Source organism: Palaemon carinicauda, chromosome 30 (genome assembly GCF_036898095.1).
Source record: "Palaemon carinicauda isolate YSFRI2023 chromosome 30, ASM3689809v2, whole genome shotgun sequence".
Classification (NCBI taxonomy): domain Eukaryota; kingdom Metazoa; phylum Arthropoda; class Malacostraca; order Decapoda; family Palaemonidae; genus Palaemon; species Palaemon carinicauda.
The window spans coordinates 43,751,197-43,768,696 of record NC_090754.1 but is presented as its reverse complement, the minus strand read 5'-3'; the positions used below and the strand labels follow the sequence as shown (position 1 = coordinate 43,768,696).

Sequence of the window (17,500 nt, the reverse complement as noted above, 5' to 3'; positions counted from 1 at the left end):
ATCAGCATTGTTTTGTTAAAAATTATCCAGAATATTTTTCTTCCTGGAGAGAGAGAGAGAGAGAGAGAGAGAGAGAGAGAGAGAGAGAGAGAGAGAGAGAGAGAGAGAGAGAGAGAGAGAGAGAGAGAGAGACGGAGGGGAGGTGTATATCCAATTCGTGGAATAAGAAGTAAAAAAATATGCTAATGTTTTTCGGGGTTCCTGTAAATAAGACAAAAACTTTGCTGTAAGTTTTTAGTTACTGAGAAGGCCGAAGTTCTACTTCTGACCCCTCAAGGCCCTTTGTTTTTGCCTTTTGTTGTATTTTTTTTTTTAATAGCAGCTACCATGCTACGATGGAAAGTGGTGTTTAACTTTTGCTTTTGTACTCTCGGTTTCTTTATTCAGTTTCTCTTCTTTTTTGGGGGTGTTCACATTTCTTCCAGGAATTAAACTTGATCAAAAGCCTTTCCTTGCAAATATTTTATTTCAATTCATATCCTAAGATTAATGCTCCTTATCTATAAAATTAAGTGGGCCATTCTTTTTCCTAATCCCATTCTCTCTCTCTCTCTCTCTCTCTCTCTCTCTCTCTCTCTCTCTCTCTCTCTCTCTCTCTCTCTCTCTCTCATTCTTCTTCTTCTTCCTCTGTTGCCGTCTTTCCCTTGTTCCTCCTTGAAATCATTCAGCCTCCCGAGTTATCTATTTTCCTACTCTGAACCTTCCTCGCTGTCTGTCATGTAGCTCTTTTTCCCCGCACCTCATTTGTTTACTGCTGATGGACAGACGTGTATTGCGTTATGCTTCGCATTTTCCAGCTCGAGGCTGAAGTATTGGCCAAAGTATTTCTTTCCCTTTGTTACTCTATGAACACAACGTTCACATACGCATAATTTACTCATAGTTGTGTCGGGGTATATTCTTGGAGTAACAGATTATATATGTATGTATGTATATATATATATATATATATATATATATATATATGTATGTATGTATATATATTTGTATATATATATATACACACACATATATATATATAGGCTATACATACATATATATAATCTATATATATATTTATATATATATATATGTATATGTGTAAATATACGTATGTATGTATATATATACATATATGTGTATATATATATATATATATATATATATATATATATATATATATATATATATATATATATATATATATACGTATAAATATGCATTGTTGTGTTTGTATGAATACATATATTTATTTGCTATATGTTTCTGTATGGATAACGGCTATACGAGATGATTTAGCGATTTTAGCATATGCACTTATTCATGAATTTATATATTTAATAGTTTGGGGAAGAATGTGATGGCCATTGTAAGAACGTGGAATGATTAACGATGTTAATATAAGCACCTTCTTAAGGAATGGTAGCAATGCGTCTTGAATATGCATGATTTTATTTGTGACTTGGAAGTTGGGGAGGTTGGGCGTTCCTTATTTTCAAGATGGACAAGAAATAAAAAGAACAGAACAAAGTTATTTTCTTCTGAATTCATATTTCCATTTTTTAATACTGATTTAAAACTTTTTTTTCGGATGACTCTATGGTCTTGGGTATCATCGGGTTATTTTTTTTTCTTTTATTTTTTGATAAATCACAAATATATAATTAAAGATACTTGGGCTCTTAAGGGTAGATAAGATGAAATAGATACTTATATTCTCTGAAATGCATTTTAGTTTATTATAAACTTAAGTTTTATATTCCATTTCTAATATTATTTTCCCATTATCGTAATAAAATTCAAAACCACCCAATTTCCCCCTCTTTTCCCTTGCTTCATATACAAGAGATTATTATTGTTCATGATTTGAACTCTTAACATAAACATAAATTTTCTATCAAAGATAAAAGGTAAAATAGACTGAACATTATTACTATATCAGAAGCCTCTAACTGAACGTTGTGCAATTAAGTTATGGTGTGTTCTCTCATGTTCATCAAATAGATTGCGTAGGTTTTTCAATATATATATATATATATATATATATATATATATATATATATATATATATATATATATATATATATATATATATATATATTTTATCCAGGTCATCTGTAAATTATTGAAATTTAAATCGATAAAAATTTACAGCTTGTATTATAAACTTATTTTTCTATTCAGGTGAGAACGATTTGTTTATACATTGTTGTTGAGCATCCTTTGAATACTTGCTAAAATCGTAAATGTAATAACATCTTCCGGTGCCATCCTATCTGAGGTGGTGAAGACATATTGAGAACAAATGTATATGCTATGACTGGGTTTTTAAAATCTTTGCGTACCTTTTATTTTTATACTTTGTAATGTTGATTAGTCACCTGTACTACTGAAATAGATTGCCAGACTCGGATTCATTACCTTTCCAATATATATGAGCGACAATTGCCCTAAATCTCTCGAGATTTTTTTTTTTAGTGAGTCAACCCATATTCATGGTTAAATTTGAAATACTTATTCTTGTTTGATATTACGTAAGTGATGAATTAGGATGAAATATTCTTATTTTTAGTACAGTAATCTGGTCATATTTTGCTAAAAAATGTCATCTCCTGGGAACTGATTGTTATTTTGTTGTGCAAAAAAAGAATTAAACTCTTAATTTCTGAAATGTAAAGCCATTTACTGTACCATCTAACCAAAATATATAATCCTTTAATATTAATATGATAGATTGTATGAAAGGTACATTCATATGATTTTTTTTTCTTTTTTCACTGACTGGGTGTATTCCTTTCTAAAGAATCACTTCGAGTGTTATGTGTAACCAAAAATATCACAATCTTTTATCATAGGCGATATACACATACACTCTATTCCTTCTTTTTCTTAGGAAGTTCCTCTATAGGATAACAAAAAGGCCAAGAAGGCTTATCAGGGATGTCTCGCTAGAATTTCGGGATACAACATAAACGGAAGAAAAATTGGCCCATTCACGGGATGGCCGTTGAAGGCGGAGAAGGGACGGGATAGCGGTGGTTATTGATAAAGGTCCACTCATGCGATCGTCTGGTAATGATTAAACTTTGTGGTTAATCTCTTGAGACGTTAATGAAAGTTTAGAGGATGATTAAATCGCGTGATTAATCTGTTTTGACGCAAGTCCCTCTCGCTCATATTAGTCATTCAAGGGGCAATGATCATCCCCCCTTTAAGCATTTTGCATGATGCGCGTGATTAATACGATTCCACGGCAAGAATTCCACTCTCCGAGGAAAGCGTTTCTTTAGGCCGAGTGATTAACATTCCAATTTGCTCTGATAAATGGTTTGTGTTGACTAAGAACGAGCGTTGCCATTTAGTGGGATATTGCAATGTTTTTATCCGTTGGTCTTAATGAAGAGAACGTTATTTATGTACTGATGGGGATGTTAAAGAAAATAATGTTACTTAAGGAGTTTTGTATGATAACAGTAAACATAGTGCTTCATTTCTCATTTGTTGATAACGAACTCTTGTGCCACCAAAGTCATTGTATTTGCAGAGACATGTGGTTAAAAATTGGTCCTGCTTGAATTACTTGTTGTTTCTCTATCTTTGTGGGTTTAATTTTGTCTGAACGTGAATATTCTATTGTTGAGGCTTTCATAATTAGTTTAGAAAAAAATTCGATTGCCGTCTGTCAAATTTGGTTATCAAATTCTAATTTATTTAATCCTGTATATATACATGCCCACTTACACCATATTTGTAATGTGGAATATATGAGGTAACAGTTGAACCAGCTTTCCTTTCTGGAAGAGAAGCGTGGATGTTGAATGCACACAAGAGTGAAAACGTTGAAAGCGTTCAAGGGAATCATTTGCGTATATATGCTGAATGGAAGGAATTGACAAGTTGAGATGTGGTGATTAATATTTAGGTTATGGATGTATCAGAGTATTTTGAGGTAGTTCAGGCATGTGGAACGGAAGACAGAAGACAGGCTTGAGGAAAGTTTATATAATGTAGAAGTGCTTGGACGAAAAAGAAGGGGACTGGCCAGAAATGGCTGGTCGACGTGTTAGAAAGGAGTGGTATCTGATATCCACAAATGGTCGCAAAATTGGAAAATGTGTAGTAACTGTTCTGTCTTAAGAAGCTGTCTAAGTGTTTGAAGGGACTAAAGTTTTGGAGTCCACTACTAGTTTCAGGGGTTAATGGGTGGATGGCTGAGGCAGTGGTAATGAAGCCACCTCTTGTTAAGCTTGAATATGATATATATATATATATATATATATATATATATATATATATATATATATATATATATATATATATGTGTGTGTGTGTGTGTGTGTGTGTGTGTGTGTGTGTGTGTGTGTGTGTGTGTGTGTGTGTGTGTAGCTGATTAGTGGTACTAGAATTGTTCGATGCATTTTACTTCCATTTCTTTTTCTTCCTCAGACTTACATTCAAATGCGTCTTTTATTAACCTGATGAATTGCTCTAATAAATCAATTGATGAAACACAAGTGATATTAAGTTTCAATCCCTTACATCTTATTTTAACCATTCAGTTGTTACTTTTTTCTTTTATTGAAAATCAAGCTACTTGTTTCAGAGAATTGTAATATCTATTTCCCATATGGAATTATTCTTTTATTAGAAACTAGAAACCAGATCGAAGTGAATAGAAATTTTATACTTTTTACTTTTACTTTACCCTTCAAATCGCCTTGAGTTTTTCTGCCGTATCTGTTCTCGTTTTTATCCAAACTCGTCGTTTGCACTATCCCCTTGTTTTTCTGTTCCCTAAATCACCTTCCAATATATTTTTTTTTCCTTCTGGACCCCTTTTCTTATCGTTTGTTTGTATATTTTGTGTTTGCCAATCGCTACATGAATTTCTGTGTGCGAGCGTGAAGATAGCGCTTCCTGTTTGGTGGGGAAGAGGGATGCAAGGAAAGAGGGTGAGGGCTGCCTGTCAGATTGTAAAAAAAGAAAAAAAAGAAAAAATTGGAACGCTGGTGAAATAGGAAAAAAAGATGCATCTATTTTGCATGTGTGGATACGTATTTGGCGCCTGTTTGAAACCGTATTATGTTATTTGGGTGTCCTCAATATCTTCTTTTTCTAATTATAGTCATTGGAGTTTTGACACTTGATAGCTAAGCTGTCAAAAGTTTTCAAAACTTTGTCATGATTAATAGTTTGCTATGGTCTTTTGGCTGTGAATTCACTTCTCGTGCTGTACACTTACTCATTTTCCTTTTATATCATAATTTCCTTTTAAAAGTGATGTGAACTTTAATAAAAAATGGCATGCTCTTTCTGAGGTTTCCCTTGCCTCTTTATCTCGGTGATTTACCTCATCATGTGTTCTGCTTACCTCTTTAGCGTACAGTATACTCCTGCACACCAATGTGGATTCAGTTCTAAAATTACATTCATCCCCCCATCCTCTAATTTACGTTTAACTTTCATCTTATCCTATTAACCTGCAAACAACATAGATTCCATATTCTATGTGGAACCTCTTCTGTTTTTCTAATAGCTTATACATATGTATTTTGATAGCTATAGTGACTTTCTAACTTCTCGGTTACCTATCACTTTTTTGGATTCGCCTATCACTACAGCCTTGAAATTAGATGAGAAAAAATTAAGAGGCGGTTCTTTCTTTAGTGTGATTCGAACTTACTCGTGTGAAGTTGCAGCTAGTAAATAGTGAGAAATTATGCCTTTAAAATGTAACTTAGTGAAAACGGCAACTTTAACCATTGGAATAATAATGAATAACCCTTAGAACCCCAAACTGCTAATGTGATGGCAATGGCTAGGGTGGATCTTTTTTTAACCTCCATTAAGAAAGTATTTAAAGTTTCGTTTTATCGGAAGTAAGGCTATAATAGTATTGCATTTTACCATTTATCTCTTGTTAAATTTAATGTTACTTTATTCTTAATATGTATTTATTCTTTAGTTCATTAAATAACTCCAAGACTACTGCCAATAGTCTGATATTGTTATCAAATGTTATTAAATGCAACTTCATGCAGATGGCCATCAGTTTAGGTCAATGCGATTTCAACGGAACTTAACTTTCCATCTAGATATAAATGGATGATTTGGAAGTATTCCCGCAAAGGGTTCATAATTGATTTTTCTGTTAAAAACTAAAAAGACAGGGGTCAGTGTCCACTGAAACCATGTCATATACTAGGAAACTACTGTATATATATATATATATATATATATATATATATATATATATATATATATATATATATATATATATATATATATATATGATTTGTGGCAGAGAGTGTGAATAAAAGCTATTGGGAGAAATTGAATATGTACTCTATGGTTTTCGTAAAACGTGAAAGAATAAAGATCGGTAATTTGAATACAAGGGAAGGTGGTAGATAAAAAGTTTGCATTACTGACAGCTATAGAATTCTTCTGGTAAATGCCAATGGAAAAAAGTCTTCTGGAAATATACTAGGAAAAATATTCAGTTGGATGGAGAGAGGGGATATACATCTGATCCCACAGATTGTCGCCTGTATATATCTCCACCGCTGATGTACAGCTTTGGTAACCATTTGCCACTTTTGTATTATATTATATGTGTATATATGTATGTATGTGTATATATATATATATATATATATATATATATATATATATATGTGTGTGTGTGTGTGTGTGTGTGTGTGTGTGTGTGTGTGTGTATGTATGCATATTAGCTATAGCCCTGTATGGATGAAAAATATATGTTGAAATAAAAATGCCTTTAGTCTTTTATGATCATTAACGGTTGCAAATGTTCAGTGTTTCAACGGTTTAATGACCATTTGAAACCGTAATTCACAGGGTAAATGACACAGGATTTTGTATGCTAAAACGGCTTTTTTTTTTCTTTTTCTTTGGTAATCCGTTTATATTGAACGATAAAAAATTTTTGAAGGGTAATAATTGCGATTTTTTTTATGACATAAATTACGATATCTTACAATAACTAAACTCAAATCATATTGTCTCTAATTCCTGCGACTTAACTAGGTTTCATCTCCGTGTATTTCTACGTTAATGATTTTATCTGGTATGCTGATTAACAGAGTTTTTATTCTCACCAGAACCCCAGTTTCCTCTCATTCCCATGAATATGCGAGTGATATCGATTTCGGGATGGCGACACGTGCTTATGAAAATGAGATATCCTTGAGAATTTTCACTTATCAGCAAAAGAGGCAGCCTCGTTTTCCTGTATATTTCGTACATTTCTGTCATTATTAGATATACTTTAGTACTCCTAGAGAAATCGTGTTTTTTTTTTTTTATGAAATTCACATTTACAGTCTTACAATTTATTAACATATATACATCATCGTATATATCACATGCATATTTTTATTATTTTATATATACTGTATTTTCTATTGCAATTTTTACTGTTTATATAAATATGTTTTTAAATGAGAAATATATCTAGTCGTGCATACTGTTTAATAGAAGTTTTAAATCCTATTTTATTTACATTACTCATATTTATCATTCTACTTTTAATATAAAGTAATTGCATTTTAAGCAATATGAAGTTCAGGCAATCTTTTTGCTACTAACCCTTACCTTTATATTATAGAATAATTGAATATCATTTAACGATTTCTTATAATTTTGTTAGAATTAGTAATGTACTACTATGCATTTCAGACCCCGTGTTATACTATTTTTCGCAAATATCTTCTATACAAACAAGGGGATCAATGTGACATTTTGGCACAGCTTCTTTGACACAGTCTGCTAATTTATGACACTACACTGCGATGCCAAGTGTGATTCATTAATGAGCTTACTCTTGGCTTTCAAGCATAAGTTGGCGAGAGCCGAGTAGGCATTCGGACAATGGATCTTCGTGACGTAGGTGTGACGCGTATAACAAGTACTCTCTCTCTCTCTCTCTCTCTCTCTCTCTCTCTCTCTCTCTCTCTCTCTCTCTCATGGATACAATTCCCACGTTTATCCATATAAAAATAAGGCGCGCGTAATGAGTTTTTTTTCCCGTTAAATACTCATAACATACAGCCTGGAATCTTGACCAAGAGTAGGGTTGGAAGTGGGTGCTAGAGGAGTAGTGTGATCATTTCAAGATTTATTATTAATTATTATTATTATTATTATTATAAGCATTTACTTATAAATGCGTTATAAATAAGGGAAGTGGATGCTGTAAGTAAGGGAAGTGGATGCTTACTTAATAGTTTAATGTAGACCTTGACAGGTAGCGGATATCTATGATTTGACAAATGATGCAAATATGAGTATATAGCATACATTTTATTTCACTCTCCGTCACTTTCCAAATATAAGTCATCCTCATCATCACTGCTGAGGTTTATTATGACAGGATCCACGCTTTGTTGTATGTTGTCCGTGGACCAGTACTCTTCCTCAAAGCTAGTGGATCGTCTTACCGCTCCCGCCCACACCTCTGGGGTGACACACTGCCTTGCCTCGTTCAGCCTGGCCTGCAGGTCCACTCGGGTGAAACGGTGTAAAGTCGAGCGCACGTATCTTTTCATGTGGCCCAACCCTTGTTCAATGGCGTTAAGCTCTGGATGACCTGGTGGCAAGTGGACGACCTCGTGGCCCCACATACGAACGGTGTTATCGACGACGTATTGTGGTTGTGGCCGGTTTCTCTTGCATATAAGCAGGAGCTCAGGCCTTGTCCCGTGTGGTGGGAAGGGCAGCCTGTGTTGCACCAGCCAATCTTGGTGGCAGTGGTGGGGCAGCGACTCTCCACCGTCAGCTGGCTGTGATATGGTGCATTATCTAACACCAGTATTGACGGGTGAGGTAGCGATGGCAGGAGCTGTGATGTCCGCCAGCGAAGGAAGAGCTCCCTGTTCATCTCACCGTGGTAGTTACCGCTGGTTGTCTTGGTGGGGAAGCAGAGGAACGTATTTTCAACGAAACCTTCGACTGTTCCAGCAGCGACCACCACAAAGCAATCCCCTTCCCCGGGCGGCACTTGACGGCTGTATGTGTCGCTGGTGGCAGGCTGGGTGCTGTCCACCCATTCCTTGCTGTGGTGCATTCTGGTGGTAAACCACGTCTCGTCCACGTAAACCACTTGCAGATAATTCTCCCGTTGTTGTTTGAGTGTCCGGAGAGCACTAATCTGCCGGCACACGACGTCCAGGGACTCCTTCCTCACATACATCTTCCGCTGTGAGGTCTTAGAGCGGAATCCCATGTTATGGAGGAGTCGCCACACCGCCGTGTCTGAGGTTCCCTCCGGGATGATGCATGACATCTTCAGCTCCTTCATCAGGGAACCTATTGTTATAACTTCTTTAGCAGCGAACTTTGTGTGGACTTTGCTACGAATAGCAGCAATGGTGAAACTATCGAAGACGGGTGGTGTTGTGGGAGGCGTCGCAGCTGTTTGAGGTCTTGCAGTTGTTGTGGGAGGTGTCGCAGTCGTTGTAGGAAGTGTCGCAGTTGTGGGAGGTGTCACAGTTGGCGTTGGTGGTGGTGGTGTTGGGGCCTGAGGCTTGGTGCTGTGCTGTTGCTGCACCATCATCCTTACCGCCATTACGCTCATGCCCACTGCATCCGCATCCCTGTCTTACAGCCTGTTTGGCGATAAGTCAATATTGTAATATTATTCTCATGGCTTTATTGGTTAGTAAAAGAAATAACAGGGCTGCAAACAAAATTCGTCATTGTTCTTGACACCAATGTAGGGGTTACAATAATATAGCTATAGCGACACATACCTGTTCAAACTGATCCTTAGCTGGTTGTCTGATTTCTCCATGGTATACAGGGAAAAAGCAGCATGACAAAACCGTTCCTGCAGCCACGGGGGCAACGGCGTATCACATATGCCATGTTCTGCAGCCTTGGAGATACCGTCGTATACGTCTGAGTTTACTGGACTGCGTTCGTGAGCCCATCTCACAAAAAAAGAAATCTCGCTACTCGTCGAACCCCTCACCACCACCAAATTATATACCTACGTTTGGCATTATTCATGCTCGTTAGCTCATTATCAGCCTCCACAATACCCTCCCTCGCCTTTATTTTCACGTTGTGTCACTCAAATATAAGATGACATCTACACTACCGCATAATGCATATATATGTATATATATATATATATATATATTATATATATATATATATATATATATATATATATATATATATATATATATATATATATATATATATATATATATATATATATATATATATATATATACACACACACACACTTTATGAATGGAGCATGCACCAGTGGTAGGTTTCTATGTTAGAGAGAGAGAGTGAGTGTTTGTTATACGCGTCACACCTAAGTCACGGAGATCCATTGTCGAATGCCTACTCGGCTCTCGCCAACTTATGCTTGAAAGTCAAGAGTAAGCTCATTAATAAAACACACTTGGCATCGCAGTGTAGTGTCATAAATTAGCGGACTGTGTCAAAGCTGTGCCAAAATATCACACTGATCCTGTTGTTTGTATAGAAGATATTTGCGAAAAACAGTATAACATGGGATCTGAAATGCATAGTAATACCTTTTTGAGATTATTTGGTCATTCATTGAAAATTTTAACATTCGCATAATTTCCATTTATCATAAAGAACTCATTAGTGATTTATTATATTTTTTTTAGATTCATCAATGTACCGATACCTTTTTGAAACTATTTATTTTCCTATTTGAAAATTTCAGCATTGGCAGAATATTCCTTTATCATAAAGGAACTCTTTAATGATTTAGTGTATATTTTTTTTTAATTGTTAATGCACTAACACCTCTTTGAAATTTATTCTTTATTTGAAAATTTCAACATTGGCAGATTTTTCATTTATCATAAAGGAACTCTTTAACGATTTAGTGTATATATTTTTTAATTATTAATGCACTAACACCTTTTTGAAATTCATTTTCTATTTGAAAATATCAACATTGGCAGAATTTTCATTTATCATAAAGATTTTTCCATAACAATTTGTATAATATAGCGTTGCTGTTACGGTTTGGGTCTTTCGATTTTCCAAAAGAACGAAAAACATTCCGAGGGCTAGATTAATCCTCGAGCCAATTCTCGAATGTACCGCCCATGATAATAGTGCAACGCTTAAACGGAAATTCACCGAAATGATCGGAAGAGGAATTTAGCATGTAAACACACACACACAGTTATCACCGCTTCGCTGCCAAGTTTAAATCGTTCGGAAATATCTGCTTTTGTGCTATCCAGGTTTACTAGGTGTATTCGATTATGTTAGCAATAAACTATTCCTCTCTCTCTCTCTCTCTCTCTCTCTCTCTCTTACACATACACACACACACACATTGCTACTGTTTGTTTTTTATTCCTGGCATATTTTCTCAGTTAACAGCATCTAGTTACCTAGTTTTTTTCGCAACACGATTCAGCAAGGCAAGAGTGTTAACTTCTTCATCACTGAATTTTTCAACCTGAAAACTTTCTTTCGCATCTCGTATTCTCGTGCTGGGTGAATCAAAGCCTCTCATTTGTATTCTAATGCCGTCAGCTTCGAATAAGACTTGACAAAGGTTTTGCTTTGTATCTCTTGCGCCTCGGAGCTCACCCGTACCCTCCTCCCTACTCTTCCTTACAACTTACCCACGCTTTTCACAAAGTTTCCAACCAAACTCCTTGTAATCCTAATTAATTAATGACATTGCACAAGAAGATTAACGACCATGCATAAACACTCGTGATGATTATTCTGTTTTTCTTCTTCAGACCCTAAGATGACAGAGAGAGAGAGAGAGAGAGAGAGAGAATGTATTTTTTTTCTGATACCTTTGTTATTAGGAACAAAGTTTTCAAAGGGTGTATTATTTTAAAGGGCTCCTCTTTTTTAGTACTTCTTTTGAAGGTAATTTTCTTAATAATCAGCCACTCAGTAGCAAACATTTTATTTTAAATGACGTTGAGCACTTGGGGTTATAATCCCTGTCATCTTACGTCTTAATGCCAGACATTTTTCTTGTGTTACTCGTTAGAAATTTCCACGATAGGTACATTTTCTTCATTACCACTTTTGTTTAAGGGAGTTTCTCAAAAGTACCTTGGAGAGCCCTTGGCTCAGAGCTGGATTTAACTTTTTTGTTTGGAAGGGCAGTTTTACAAGGAACTGCTGCCATTGGTTTACAAATGTTGAAACAAGAATGGCTTAGAGTAATACAATGTTTATTTATTATAAATTAAGGACAAGGAAGCTTAAATGGAATAAATTTGGAAAGATATAAGTTTACAAATGTTATGCAATACTTGAGAGAGAGAGAGAGAGAGAGAGAGAGAGAGAGAGAGAGAGAGAGAGAGAGAGAGAGAGAGAGTAAATGCAGGGTCAAATGTAAATATGGCTTAGAGATATCCTAGGTAAATGGATTAATATGAAAAAAGACTAAACACAAGCCAGAAAAAAAAGAAAGAAAAAACAAATTGAGGAATCGAAAGTAAGTGTTGAAACCCTCAAGTAGCCGAAGATTATGACGACTTGGTTCTCCATCAGTTATGCTGTCCAGTCACTGTCGAACTTTTTAGAACCCAGCCCACGTATCTTTACTCTCAGGTTCTTTCCCAAAACTCCCTTAACGAAATTTCAGCCCTAGACATACGACATTTTGGGTAGTCTCCAGCTGATTTGACTCTTATCATACGGAGATATCGCTGAAGCTCTTTGCTGTTATTGAGTTCTTGGCATTTCTTATTATATCTGCTTAGATATTTCATTATAGGGTGTACTGCCATCTCTTTTTCTTTCCCAATTCTTCCTATGTTTGTTGTAACGAAATATTATGTACTATTAAGGCAGCTATTTTTTTTTATATTTATGTTATGAATAATGGCAGTGGTGGTGGTATTTTTCTTGCTAATTTTTTTTTAGATAATTTTTATTAAATGTTTGTAATGATCTTGAAGTTTAGTGCCATATTGATATTTAATTAATGAAATATGCCAATAGACTAGTTTTGATATCTTTGCCCGGTAAAGTACACTGTACATATTGCTACTGAAATCCAAGAGATTTTATTCTAAATAAATGGGAGTTCTCTAAATATAGTAGCTCATGGATATCTAAATTTGAATGTTCGATGGAGAATCTGATTACATGTCTTTGAATTAAAATCAGTGTAAGGCTCTAATTTTGATGCCAGTGTCGTTATAGATTGGAAAATAATTATAATGTTATTACAGATTCTCTAATATGAACAATTTTCTGATCTTAATCTTATTAATGACCAACTTACATGTAGGTATTCACTTTTTATATCACGCATTTCGGCAGGTGAATTATGTTGTGCAATGATAGAGCCTAATTGATCAGTTTTATAAACAGAAAATATTCAGCAAAGGGGATACTACTTGAGTAAGATGGCTATGTGCGAGCGAAAGTTAGGCTATAACTAAGAGGCGAGGTGAATGCAACTAAACTTTATTAAACAATCATTGAGTTTATATACTGGTTGCGAGCAAGAACGTGACAGAAATTCAAACCTCTTAGGCATAAGCTATAGCCTGATAACATAGGTTAGTCTATTAACAGTGCCAGGAAGAGCGAGTGATATGATAAAAAATCAAAACAGTTACAGTGTACTAGCATGTATGAAACACGTGCGATACAGATACCGCAATGGAGAGGAATCAGATAGGAAGGAACACCAAACGAAAAATAAGATAAGCGGTACCACTGCAAGTGCTGTTTAATTTTGCATGCGTATTTGCATTGTGCTATTAAAAAATGTAGGGATTACGTACTGAAAAACGCAGCTAGTTTTACGGTTGTATGGCATTATGGTCGTTGGATTTCCGTGGATGGACGTGTTTCCATCGCTCCCCTTCTGTGATTTTGTTAATGGGGAACCATTTGTGTTTTGAATTTGTTCTCTCTAATACGTTTCAGCTTTTGTTTTTCTTCGTGCAAAATCATGAATAGTTCTCTTTTAATGTTACCACATTGTTTATCGTTACACACACACACACACACACACACATATATATATATATATATATATGTATATATATACTGTATATATATATATATATATATATATATATATATATATATATATATATATATATATATATATATGTAATATTTAGTAACTATATTTATTTATATATAAGTGCATGTATAGTCTCATATAACATGTATCATTTGTAATATATAATTCCATGATAACATTCTTGTTTATATATTCTGTTGAACATATATTCAATTACATTACCGTTTTTTTTTCTAGGCACCCTTTTTATCATCTTCAGAATCGATCACTGACTTATATTTATTTCAAATGAGGAAGTATTATGATGGGCCTGACTCCTTAGCTTATATAATGTTAACGCTAAATTCTTACATTCCTCGATATTTTATTTTTTACTAATATTCCTAACCTGAACTAGAAGTCAGAAGTAATATTGCACCATCGAATGCTGTCATATGCACTGGGCTTTGTCGATATGCACATCCTTGTAGTGTTGTTTTTTTGTTATCCCGAACTTCATTTGCAATACAAATTCGTGACGTTTCCATCTGGGTGAAGGTTTTTGCAAGTGTTTGAAAGCAAACCATACATACGCACGCAACCACAAACATGTATATTTGCATGTATATATATATATATATATATATATATATATATATATATATATATATATATATGTGTGTGAGTATGTATGTATGTATTCATATGTATGTGTATATATATATATATATATATATATATATATATATATTATGTATACATACATACATATACAGTACGCACAATGCATTGTCCTGTTTTCTAAAATCTGACTAATCTGGAATCATCAAGAAAATGACAACTGTGGGATCCCCTTTCTCCTGTATAAATACGATTTCTTTGTGTATTCTTATTGTGATTCTGTCGATGTTATTAATAAGACGAAAGTACTAAAACCAATCAAATCTCTTCAGTTTTACTTGCGTGGTTATAATTTATACATACATTTATTCGTATGTATGTATGTATATATGTATTATAGCTACGGATGCAAAAGTGAAAAGACTTGATTGGAGTTAGTAATTTTGCTTTAATAGTGATATCTATGATAATAGATGTACAAGGATATCGTATTTATACAGTAGACTGGGATCCCTCAGCTGTTAGTTTTTTATGATTTCAGATAAGTGAGAATTTAGAAAAGACAGTAATACAGGATTAATGGAAAACAGATCAATTGTTAGATTTAAATTGTGACCTTGGGTACTCTATACAGTTAAGGAAAGATTCGACAACATTTCTTTGGGTAAAGTTATATTCTGAACAAGAAGTACTATATATTATATTATCTTTTCCAGAGCCATTGTTAATCAACATATTTTTGATGTACACCTATATTTAAACGTTATCCTTATATCGAGTATTTTTTTTTTTCCAAAAGAGGCATAACATCTAAAAAACATTTGTTAATCAACATATTTTTGATGTACACCTATATTTTAAACGTTATCCTTATATTGAGTTTTTTTTTTCTCCCAAAGAGGCATAACATCTAAAAAACATTCATGATATGGTAAGCTAAGTAAATTAATCATTGCTTAATTTTTCTCTAACTGGACGTTAAATATTTGCTTAACTCTATTCGTACAGTTTTCTGAAAACAAATATTTGGTATAGTAGATATTATTAGCAATTTCTTCAATATTTGGTAAATTTGCACTTAATATACCCTAAGGTACACAGAGGAAAAAAAAACATTTTATATTTTTAGAATAGCCTGAATAGATAGGTCTATATGATAATTTATTGGTTGGCTTACTATATATGAAATGTTGAGAATTATCTGTTGCCTATCAGCGATTTGTCGTTGGAATCTTGAAATCTCAATATAAACTGCTTTTTGTGGGTATCAACATGTTTCTATTTTACAATTGTAAATATATCTTACCATTGTTATAAATTGATAGTCATTATTTTTTCTTTTGATAATTGTTTCAAATTCTTAAGAAATTATGTTATTTTTGGGAAATTAATTTTAAGGTTTTGTTTAGTCTTACTATGCAAAACATTTTTTTAAAAGTTCTGTTTTATTCGTTCCTTTGATACTCTATATGAATTCTATAGTATTATCATTCTGGGTGGAGTATCTTAAACAAAACAGCTGTTACCATGTGCTTGAATTGTAAGTCAATTTAAATGCTCTTTCTATTCTCTTTGAAATTATCTGGTGTTTCCCTTTTGTATACACTTGTGTTAAGCTTTGTTTGCTCGGTCTTTTTATGGTTATAAGACTATTTTACTCCAATTATAATCATTTTCTTGTCCATCACTATCCTTGGCATCCTGACATAATCATCTGCAAATGTTACACCCTTCACCATCTCCTACCATTTTATAATCTCTTATACGCCATACAAAGTACCTCTTACCATTTTAAGCTTACATAGAAAACAGGATTACAGAAAGAAATAGTTTGCTTCCCAAATGTCTTTATATCTTTTTATCCTCGTTCTCCTTCCTTCATCTCTAACAGTTTCGAATCATTTGCATGTGGAGTGAAATCACCTCTCTTCCTTCTAATCTATACTTTATTTTTGTTAAAACTTACCCTCCTCTTCGCTCAGTTTACTTAGTTGAATGCCTTCTCGAAACACCCTGCGCATACAAAGAACGTGTTCCCACACTGTTTTCCTTCACATAAGACTCTCAGAAGTCCAAATGCTTTTCTTGTGCCGAAAGCCTTCCTAATGGCGAACGTCTTTTTCGTATTCCATTGCCTTTGTCCCCAACCCCTTTTGTCAAATTCTTGGTGAAAAGTATTTAAAGCATGAGATACCAAGTTGTTTTGAAGCCTCCTTGTCAGTATTGTTGTTGGAATTAAATTTTTCTTATTCTCGCTGTTCTGAATTTGCTCTCAATAATTTTAGGACTCATACTGTTTTTACTGTATTATGTTATTAATACTATTGGTTCCTATGCAATTTGCCGTAACTAGTTTTATTTCATTGATTATTTTTACATATACTATCAGTTAGTACAAATATATAATATGTGCTGTTGGCAAATGGTTAGCATTATGTGTGCAAGATAAAGCTCTTATAACTGTTGAATATTTTTCAAAAAGTTATGTAATATGATCACCTGTTGATTTGCATTAGGAAAAAAAAGATATACAGAATAGGTGTAAGTCAGTTAATGTATTCTACTTTGACTTTTAAGGCTGATTTCTATGTTATTTTGTATGTAAATGAAGACACATATGACAATTGTAACATTTATTATTCATTAATACATATTTTGAGCTCATTGAGTAGGAATAACCCTTTCTGATACCTTAATGTGGTGGAAGGGTTTGTGTATCGCCATGATCAGTATAGCTGTACTTGTCAGGGACACCCATACTATAGTCATTCGCTTTAGAGAGGCAGATTTACACCGACTCACAGGGGTGCTCTTTTAGCTCGGAAAAGTTTCCTGATCGCTGATATGTTGGACAAGATAATTCTAACCAATTAG

General features: G+C 34.1%; 1 long non-coding RNA gene and 1 pseudogene across 1 annotated transcript in view; one reads left to right on the top strand and one right to left on the bottom strand.

The window, feature by feature from the left end:
• The window catches only part of LOC137623767 (uncharacterized), a 343,355-nt gene that overhangs the window by 164,702 nt on the left and 161,153 nt on the right, over nt 1-17,500 (top strand). The window lies entirely within an intron of this gene.
• LOC137623765 (uncharacterized) lies at nt 8,310-9,867 on the bottom strand (annotated as a pseudogene).